Source organism: Falco rusticolus, chromosome 7 (genome assembly GCF_015220075.1).
Source record: "Falco rusticolus isolate bFalRus1 chromosome 7, bFalRus1.pri, whole genome shotgun sequence".
Taxonomy (NCBI): Eukaryota; Metazoa; Chordata; class Aves; order Falconiformes; family Falconidae; genus Falco; species Falco rusticolus.
Genome location: NC_051193.1, coordinates 16298910 through 16309576, shown reverse-complemented (window position 1 = coordinate 16309576; position 10667 = coordinate 16298910).

Below are 10667 nucleotides of genomic sequence, written 5' to 3'. Positions count from 1 at the left end.
AATATTTTGACTAGATTTAAAAAAATATTTAAACATTTAACAGCCCTTCTGTGAAGGGGCTAGTAATGGCATTCATTGTGAAGTGAAAATACTTCACTGAAATACTTACGAAGAAATCCATCTCTTTGCTTGGTAATAATCATACTAATTCATGGTTATCTAGTTGTTTGTAGGAGGTGGTGATCGTCAGGTCTCCCAAAACATGAAAACCTTTCTGAAGCTACAGTATAACGGTATGGAAGTGGTGGGCTGTTTCCTCAGTGTTTGATCAGGACAAGTTGCTAGTCGATACAAAACCACCAGATTCTGACCTATGAAGGTTGTATTGGTGTGTACTGTTTGACTATCAGATTAATGGATCCTTTTCTCTTTTGTTTAATGAATGAGATAATTTTGACTTTTCTTCACGCTTTCGAGAGCTTGACTAATGGGTAACTGTTAATAGTGTTTTGTTATATTTCTCATGCTTCTGGCGGTTAACAGCAGAATAGCTTTTTATTAACACTAAAAATACATTGTTTTAGAATAGGCTGATAAATTAATGGAAAGCTTTTGAGGAGAAATGGTATGGTAGGAAAGAAGGAGAGGATGGGTAAAGGAAAGATTATGAATTTGTGTGTGCTGTGGTCCCTGTCTGCCATTTTTAAAGCATTTTGCTGCAGCACTCACACAAAACGTATGACTAAAGTATGTGGTAAAAACTCTCTGCTGGGGAGATGCTGTTCGCCCTGTAGTTACAGTTTTCCCTATACTGAATATAAAAGGCTGTATACTCAATGGAGCACTAAAAAGACAGTAAAGTTCAATGGAGTTTCCACTCGAAATGATGGGATTTTCGTCCTAACTTCAGTGGGAATAGGATAAGGTGTCTTTTAAAGTATATGAAGGGATGATAAGGTTCCAGGAAATGGATTTTGAAGTTTGATTGTTAAGGCTTGACTTATCTCTGCCTATTTTTACCTCAAAATCTTCTCTCAGAAATAAAGCATGCGCTAGTGGCATGTGTTAATTTATAATTCATACTAATTCATGGTTATATAGAAAACAATATCTCTTATCTGCCATGTTTTCCAAATACATCTAATAAGGTTAGTATTTTTTTTCTAATGATCAAAAGGGGTCCTAGGGCTGAATGGATGTACTGGGCTTTGAGTTCCTTGAAGAAGGAAAAAAAAAAAAAGAAAAAAAAAAAGGGGTTGTTGCAGGCTTGTGTTGCTACTGTCTTCTGCAGCAGGCATTAGATATCTGTTATTCAGCACTCTGCTTGCTGGATTTAAACCTTGTAATAAAATTAAGCTGTATTTTCTTGGTGACTCCCAGTCACTCTTCTCATTCTGTCCACATCAGGTTGGTAGAACAGCATTAAAAAAGTCAAAGTAGAAAGAGTTAACAATATGGATGTTTTTCTGCTATTAGTCTGCCTGCATATAAGTTCAGATCTTCAGACTATGGTAGACTACACTTGTTAATTCAAGAAGTACTGCTTATTTTGAAGATGGGGACAGTGTGTTCTTGTCACAGACAGAAGCAGCTGTAATGAAGTATTACAGGAACAGGTCAGGCATATGCTATCTAAAACTAACTCTGTATTAAGTGTCTGGGCATCTACGGTTTCAGCTTGTTAGCTGTTCAACTTGTTTATGTTTTTTTTCCTTCTCCTGAATTGGTATTGCAGCTGGCAAGAAAAAGGAAGAGGTGTGTGAAGACTACTCTGTCCTTGATGTGCAGGAACTAGTGAGGACTATCTCAGATTTTCTCTTTGTCCATGGATATAAGACTAATTTGAGAGCAGCTCTTTGGGTGTCGGGAAAGGTGCTTTGACAGACAATTTATTCCCTTGTTATGGAAAAATGCGCAGGCTATTCAAAGTAATTTAGGATGAATCTTCAGATTGCTACAGGCTGCTTTGACCGCTAAATACTCTTGGGTTTTGGGGTTTTTGATATTTTTTTTTTGAGTAAGCTCTGCTGCCACAGTTGAGTTACTACCTCTGCAAGTCTTGTGCAGCATTCTCTTATGTGATGACTGCAATAAAAGTGATTACAGAACTTGTACTTGAATGTGCAGCCACAGAGGCAGAGTACATTCTATTGAACTTCTAAACCACTTCTGCCTTTTTATTCCATTTTATTTTCTTTAAAGTAATATGTGTGCTGTACAAGTATTTCTTATTATAGTGTGTAAGAACCTGATTTACTCAGGGTTTTATCACACTCATGCAATGTTAATATTATCTACTTTACATTGCAACTGCTTGAATGCCTGAGCAGTTCATGCCAGTAAATTTGTTTCCTCTTTTGCACATGATGTTTAAAATGATTCTTCATCAGAAAGCTGGAAAATGTAAGAGTTGAAAAATCTTTTCTTAGAACTTTCATTCCTTTATAGTCAACTTTTTCATTTATAGAAAGGTATGTGTATATGTGAGAACGTATATGTTTAAAAGCTTGTTTGTGATACATTAATATAACTAAGCGTATATGTGTGGGCCCACTGCAATGGCTGGAGCTTCTTTTTCTATAATATGTAGTTTGAGCATATTTTTCTCAGCCTGTTGGCAGGATTCAGGTTCTTCTGTCTTTCTTTTGGGGGAAGTTCCTGAAGAGATAGTATGCAGTGCTGGTAGGCACGTCTGTCTTCCATTTTTAAGATTTTTCCTGATTTCTGGATCTTGTCTGTTGCTGCTTGTCTCTTCAAAAGTTTAAATTGCTAGGCACGCTTCATGTTGCCCTAATTATACCTACCTGGTGGACTTGTGAACAAACCTCCCTCCCCTAACTCCTATCAGTTTTATCCTGTAGAAAACTAGGGAAGGTTGGGAGTGTCTGCCACTGAGCATTCTTTACATTGTAATTCCAATTTTTTGACCTGTTTTTAAAAGGGAAGGATAGGATTGCAGACTCGAAGGAAGACTGAAGTGTAGTTTCTTGCTGTTTGGCCAGATAATTGCTGTGTATTGGCCAGGTGCTGGCCCTACCCTCCTACTCCTTGTGATCATTCCAGGTATGGTAGGAGGCAATGGATCCACTAGAGGCCACTGGCCTTTAATGTTCTTGTGGGGATGACTTCAGCAGCTTGAATACACTTGCTGTCTATTGCTGCCACTTTTAGAGAAATGCTCCAGTACCCCCTTAGTGTTCCCAAGCAAATTTCTGTTATTTGGCCACTATAGGGGGAACAGAAGTTTTTTTGTTCTATCACGTAGAATTCTTTCTACGGGTCACTTGGATATATTGTGGGATGTTTCAGGCATTTTTTTTAACAAATAGGGATGCTTTCCACCAATGGTCAAACCAAAAATGTTAATTTTTTGCTAAAAGGAAAGTATAGCCAAACCTTTAGTGCATATAATCTCAACCAGTCAAAGCAGTCATTGTAAGAGTGCTTACAGAGCAGAACTTTTTCAGTGCTAAAGGTGCTGGAGGCATTGCCTCAGTAGAATTAAAACAATCAGTACAATACTCATGTTTTGCTTGGAAAGAAGGTATGCAATAATCAAAGGAATGTGCTGCCAACCACTCTTAGTTGTTCTGAATCCTCTAAATTGCTTCTTCAAGTGCCGTGGGTTGTTTCGCTAATGGTACTGATTTCTCTGTCAAGGCAGCCTTGGCTGCACAAGCTGAAGTGGAGAGGGTTCAGAGAAGCCCCTACACCCGCTTTCTAACCATTGCGCTGCTTGAAGTCATAGCAGGTTTGCAAAAACATTTTCTGCAGACAGGAATTACTGCTTATGTAAGAGGGGTTTCAGTAAGTAGTTTTTACTGTTATATAAATGCCTGTACATCAGTCCAAGTTATAAAGTATTTTGTGACTGATCAGCTTCTCATAAAGTGCTAGGTTTTTTCCATTTGTGCTGTTTTAGTGACTACAAGAAGCAGATGTTTTGAAATGGTCTATGGAGAGATAAAAAACCCCATAAACATTAATGAATTTCAGGTTGCAAATGCTCCTTTAAATTAATTCCCTCTGTGTTGAAATATATTGTTCAGAGGTTCAGTATTACCTTTACCTCGTAAAGGCTGAAAGTCAGCTTTGCCAAAACACATGTTGTGTATTTAGGCCCTCTCATATAAGTGTTTAATGGACTATTACAACTTCATGCTATACAACACAGTGCAATAATTGCAATTTTTGGCAGAAGCAGCTGATGGCAAAACCAAAATAGTTAGATGTGATTATCAAAACAACCAAAATTGCCCTTTGGCACAGAATTCACAAGCTCTGAGGGAATACTTTTGTTTGTGACCCAGAATATATCCCAAACGCTGTGATCTGTAGAATTGTTTACTAAGGCAAGTATGCTTCATCTGGTCCTTTCTGACAGGGTATGAAATGCAAACAAAGCAGGATTTATTGCAGCCTGCACAGGTATGACTTCTGAATCTCCTGGAACTGTGTTGATCAGCTAGTCCTACAACGAACGTTAACCTGTCCATTACAAAAGTGCTCACAATTAGTGGTGTGTGTACAGAAGTAAAATGCAACGTATTTTCTAAAAACCTAGTTATAACAAGCTGAACCCAAATTGAAGAAGCAATACTAAAACTTATTCACCTGAAGAGACATGTTTGCTGAGAATTATTTCTAAGCAGCATAACGGAAACAGTGCGAAATCCTCTCTGCAGAGTGTTTGCTGGAATCTAGTCAATTTGAATACCTGAAACACTCAGGATTTTTAGCAGTTCTAAATGAAGCTTTTGTAAATGGTCTCACGACATCACTGCACAGTGCAGTACTGCACAGTAAGAATCAGGCAATACTTTGGCAGCTGCTAGGAGAGTCACCGTGTTAGTTGGGTGCTCTCTGCCTGTGATGGGTCTTCTCCTTGGTAAACATTCTTAGGTGGAAGTTTCTCTGCTGCGGTTCGATGGCTGAAACTACTGGCTTTGCCGTTCCAGATGTAATGGCTGGTATATGTAATCAAGAGGAAGTCTGGTCTGTATATTTCTTAATGATTTAGGTTATATATTTAGGTGGAGGAGATGCCAGGTCCAGTAGATCTTCTATAAAAACCAAGTAAATAAGTGGTCAAAGACTTGCGTGATAAGCAGGAAAATCAGGTTAGAGTGTCCAGATTATGAATGTTCTTTCTTAGTGAGTAACCAAACCTGTCATTGTGGCTTTGCTTCATATAAAAATTTATACATTCAGTAATCCCCATCTTTGCTTGTCAGCAGGCTCCCTACATACCTGTAATAGACGCTGAGCTAATTTGATAAGATATAAATGATAATCACTTATGCATAAGAGCATGAATTTTAAAATTGGTATCTGATAGACCCAGACAGCTTTTCGTAGTCACTTAGGTATGCAAAAACAATCATCAGCCTCCAAATTGTATCAAAAAATCAATATTTAAATAATAATAATAAATCCCAGGATTAGCCCACAATCGGGCTGCATCTGATCTCTGCTGGAAGAGTAATGTATTGTAGTGAATCACTCTAGAACTGTCAATTTTTTAATTTTTTTTTAATGTAGGTGATTTGGCTGGGGAGGTGCTACATTTCTTCCTTACTGCTATATTTCCTTTACCTAGTAACTTAAGTACTAATATCCAGCTTTCCCACCTGAAGGAACTGTATAATAATGTTTAATTGCATTGATATTAAACCTGCCCTAACATTAGTTGTAAAATCTGTATTTACATACAGATAAGAAATACACTAAATACACTAAATTTTGTGATCATTTCTGTTATGGAGGAGAAGCGAAAACTTTTTTAAAGGAAATGCAGTGATTTTCTTCTTTTTTTCTACTTTGATCTGTGTGTGTAAGAAGTGACAAGTAGAACATAATCCAAAACCGAGTGAAAAATAGTAATAGAAAACAGAGTGCAATCTTTCTGATTTGTTTTACTTGTTTAGAAATATTTTTTTTTTGAGTCACAGTTTGTGGCATTTTGTATCCTTTTGTGGTATCTTCAGATCTTTTAATGTGGAGACAAGGAAGATAAATTCAGACAGTGCAATCTGAGGGGGTTCTTCCCAGACACGGAATGTGCCAAATTGCTTGCTTGTTTACGTGGGCTGTAGCTACAATGCCTGTAAAGGAACTAAGTATTCTGCCAGAGTGCCCCCTCCATCGTGTATTCCCAGAACAGTTTGAATGTTGTGTCATAGCCATGTGCCATTTTGACATCTGCACAGACTTGCACTTTTTCTGCTCTGCAAATTAAGACACACAGCTCTGAAACAAAGGTGTTTGGGAGAAGAGGAGGGAGTATGTCCCTTCTTCCACCTGGAAAAACCTCAGTGCCTTCCACACTTTTCCCCTCAATAGGGCGAAATACTCAAAATACAGTTTTATGTGTTTACATTCTATTATTGACTTATATGTGCAGCTTTCCTGAAAATTGTGCATCTAGATAACTTACATAAAAACACCTACTTAAGTTTAAAGTCTAATCTAATAATACAAATCTAGTATATAAGGACTCCATCTCCCTTCCTTGCTTGGTACCCATTTGGGTTGTGTCATGCCTTAAGATTATAAAATCTTTGAAGATAGAGACAATCTTCTAGGAAATGTGTCTGAATAAGGTCTTAGTACCCCATTTTCCCAGAGTGGCAATACTGCTGTGGAAACAATTAATTTTCCTTAACTTAAGACATGTTTATCTAAATTTGCCTTCTGGACTTGCTTTGTTAGCAGTAGAGGAACAGCAATCATTTTTAGGATGTGATTAATCTTGTTCTCAGGTAGAAGTCTGTGAAGTCTGCGTGGTCACTTGGTTTCATGCCTGTAAGAGGCACTGAGGTGCAATGGGTAAGTTTCTTTAAGGTTCCTCTTTAGTTAATCCAGTGTATGTGATTTTTATTCTGATTACGGGTGAACAGGTGATTATTTGGTTACTGGTGGAAACTATAACTCTTCTGACTGAAGAAGATTCAGTTCTAGATTATCAGTAGACTTTAAGATGAAAATGGCAGATGCGTTTAAATTGTTTTAATATATTTGTTTTTAATGACATTCTAATGCATGATTTTACTGCTGTCTTTAATAGTCTTTCAGCTACCTTTCAGTTATCCCGCTGTGTATTTAAAATTGCAATGTATTTTACTATCAGGACCTCAAAGAATATGTTCTGTGGTTTTGACTTGAGTTGATAGATAGTGCCTCTAATAATCTACTTAATATGGCTAACAGTTCTGTTTTTCATGTGAATGTTCTGAGATCATGTTGCCATCTTCTCCATTTATAAATTTTCCCTGTGCAGTTGGTGCATCTTTTGCAGCTGTCTTTGTGGCTATTGTGTTCGGTTTTCTCAAAGTCATAGATACCTGCAGTAAATTCATTATTTGAAATTTCTTCTGTATGATCTGTTAAAAAGATTATATAGTGTGGTTTCTTTCTCTTGGCTTTCTAAATAGTCTTACCATGTATATTTATGATGTATATAGTGATATGTCAAATTAGTATGTTAATAGTGCTCAAACGGGCAAAAATAGTTTTAATTCCCTGTGAATCACAATGGTAAATAAAATGAATGACGGAAAGCTGAGGGGAAGCAGGCTTGGAATACTGATTGTATTCCGTACTTTCTGATTGAAAATTACTAAGGGATACAGATAGCATCAATAAGCTCTTTGTTAGATTGCACTACATGCAGCACTAGCTGTAAGAGGGATGGATGCAACGTACACCTGATATAATGCAGAGAGTAGGAGAATTTCTGAAGTAGAGGCAACCTTAATGCTCCTCTACTTTATATCCAGCTATTTTACTTTTTCTGGCCTGGTATCCTTGGGCCACACAGGTATCCACACTTCCTCCTTGGAAAGAATGCTGGACAGTGAATGATGCAAGAGAGTTCCCATAGTATACAAACTCCAAATTTTCCTTCTGTTGTTGGAATACCTTTATAAAAAAAAAATAATTCTGTTTGTGTGCCACTCTCAATATAGAGACAATTAGGTTTGATAATTTTTTTTAATAATGAAAATTCAGTATTTAATCCCTGGGTGGGTTCATAGATGGCTGAGGAGTGTCCTCTTCTTCCTTTGGCTCCTTACTGAATGGCAGGATCCTTTGCAAAAAGCAAGGACTGTTCTTCAAGGGTAGCTATCTGTGGATTTCTCTAGTCCTGTTCACTGTTTTCAGATTCCAGTAGTGTTATAAAGTTGTGATAGATGTGGATAGATGTGATAGAGCCACTTACCGTTTGTCATGTGTTTTGATCAGTTGCTTTTATTCCCAGAGTTTAAATTACGAATGGGTGGTTGTAGCCATGGTGTTTGAATCGTTCTGTTTGACTTTGTTCCTTGAGTCATCTTTCTCTGTGATTCAGCTCTGATTTTTTTTTTCTGACGTGTGTTGGAGGAATTCTGAGCAGTTTTCTGGGAAAATAGTCTTTAGCTGCCAGTGCCCTAATGATGCATCTCTAAGGCATCTTCCTCCAAGACTACTGAATGTTCATTCAAAGACAATGAAACATTCTGCTGGCGCCATTGAATAGTACTCTTTGTGCTGCACTACTTGCAGATATTTATGGGGTTTCTTTTGAATTTTAAATGCCAGCTTGGCTTACCTAGTAAGAAATTGTTTTGCATTGGTTTTTAATTTATGATTTATCATCAAGACTGGATATTCCAAAATAACAGCTGGGACATCATTTGCTCTGCATAAATTTATTAATTCTTGCAACTCTATATTAAGTAGGAATTTCCTGAAATCATACGTGGTACTTAAAGTATATGTTGCTTATTCTGTAAGGAGCTTTGTATCTTTGTGCCGCTGAAATACACAATGGAAGCTTAAAAGGGTTGGGGTATAGCTCCAGCTTTTTCAGGTAGGAATTTGTTAAGCATTATCTAGCAATTCCAATTCTTTCTATGCAGACTTTTTATTTGTCTGCAAAATATTGCTTGAAAGGATCTAATTAAATATTCCTATAATTAATTTCACTTATTCCAGTGCTGTTCAATCTGTAACTTTTTTTTTTTTTTAGTTGGCTGCTCTTTTGGTAATACTACACATTTGTTTAGGGCCCATCCATTTGCTGGAACTGAATAAACGATTAAGCCTTCCTGCCAAAGTATCGCAATGAAGAAGTAATTCCACATATCTTTCTTCCTATTAATACCTTTCACCCCAGGTTGATATACAAAACTAATTCTATTAACATTTCTGCAGTATTCTAGAGGAGCATCCAAGGCTGCTTCTGTGAAAAAAACCACCTCCTCTGGTATAAAATGATCAGAACTATACTGTTTTCTGTATGTTTTATTTTCCTCTAATTCTTAGAAATGTGTTTGGGTTTTTTTTCCTTGAAAAGCAAGCCTTTATATACCATATCCAACACGGTATAATCTGTGTGGAATGTATGTGCAGAAATGGAGTGGGTTGCATTCTGGTGTCTGTCACTGATACAAGCCTGAAGTAATGCTGTGGGGTGAGGTTAATCATGGAGCTTAGTGTCGTAAGTCTGCTATTGTGGCTGGCCCTACAGTTACTGTAAAGACATTTCAAACCTACGTATTCCATTTTTTTCTGAACTTGAATAGCCTAGGACCTAATATGAATTTCAAAATCAAGCCTTTCTTTTTGCATGCGGTCAGAAGCCTTTTAACATTTTAAAGCTAAGCTTTTGCTATAGAAACAATGTTGGTTTCGGTGCCAATATTGCATTGGAACTGTGATTTGGATGGAGGAACTCTGCAGCTGCTGGGCTGCCAGCATGTCACATGGTTTGAGCAGTGATAACAGAGAAGAAGAGAAGGGGCATTTATAACTCTCGTTGTGGCTTGCCTTCCTGGGTACATCCGTGCTGAAGATATAGTTGCAACAGGTACCAGTATCAACTGTTTCAAAGGAAAACACCAGAAGCTGACTGAAAAACATGAACTGTTAATCAGTTTGAGAGTCCAAAGAATGATCTTCCCCTTCCACTTTCTAGGTTTGGAGAGTAGAGTAGATTTGGAATCCTAAACCAATTATCTTAAACCTCTATCATATTTCCCGAGAAGAAAGGGATTCAATAAAATCTGTCAGTTTTATAAGCTTTATAAGACCTTTTTTTCACTTTAACTAGTTCAGGAAAAATTACATTATTTCTAACAGCAGTCATAAAGATTACAATCTGTACAATCTTGTAATGGCATCATCAGAGGAAGTTTGGTTATCTATCTTAGAAGAGCGTTGCCCTCAGCAGCCCAGTCCATCTTTCAGCATTAGCTCTCCAAGTGAAAATAACGTACCAGTCTCCAATGTGCTTTATTACTGGGACAGCTGTCTAAGTAGATGAGAATTCAGTAATAAGGATTTTCATAAAGTAAAACATCAGTGGGAGCATTAGCTAAGTGTGACACCATCTGAATACATTCTCGGCCTCAGGATAATCAAGTGATATTCTTTATTATACACAGTGTGTAATTTGGATACAAAAATAACTCTTGTGGTAAAGCTATGTTTTATCTCCTAACAATTTATTTCAACTGTACGACTAAGCTGGAATTGTGAAAAGATAAACGTGATGTCATATCTGCAGTTTGCATATTTATATTGATAGTTTCTTTCTAGTTCCCATATAATGGGCAGTTTTACATCCTTTTTGTATGCCATGCTTCACTGCATGTCAGTTGTGCATGCTTGTGTTAGGACATGCTTTAAAGAAACAATTTCTGAAATGCCAGGAAATAATTGTGCTGCTTGCTGGCATTCTGCCT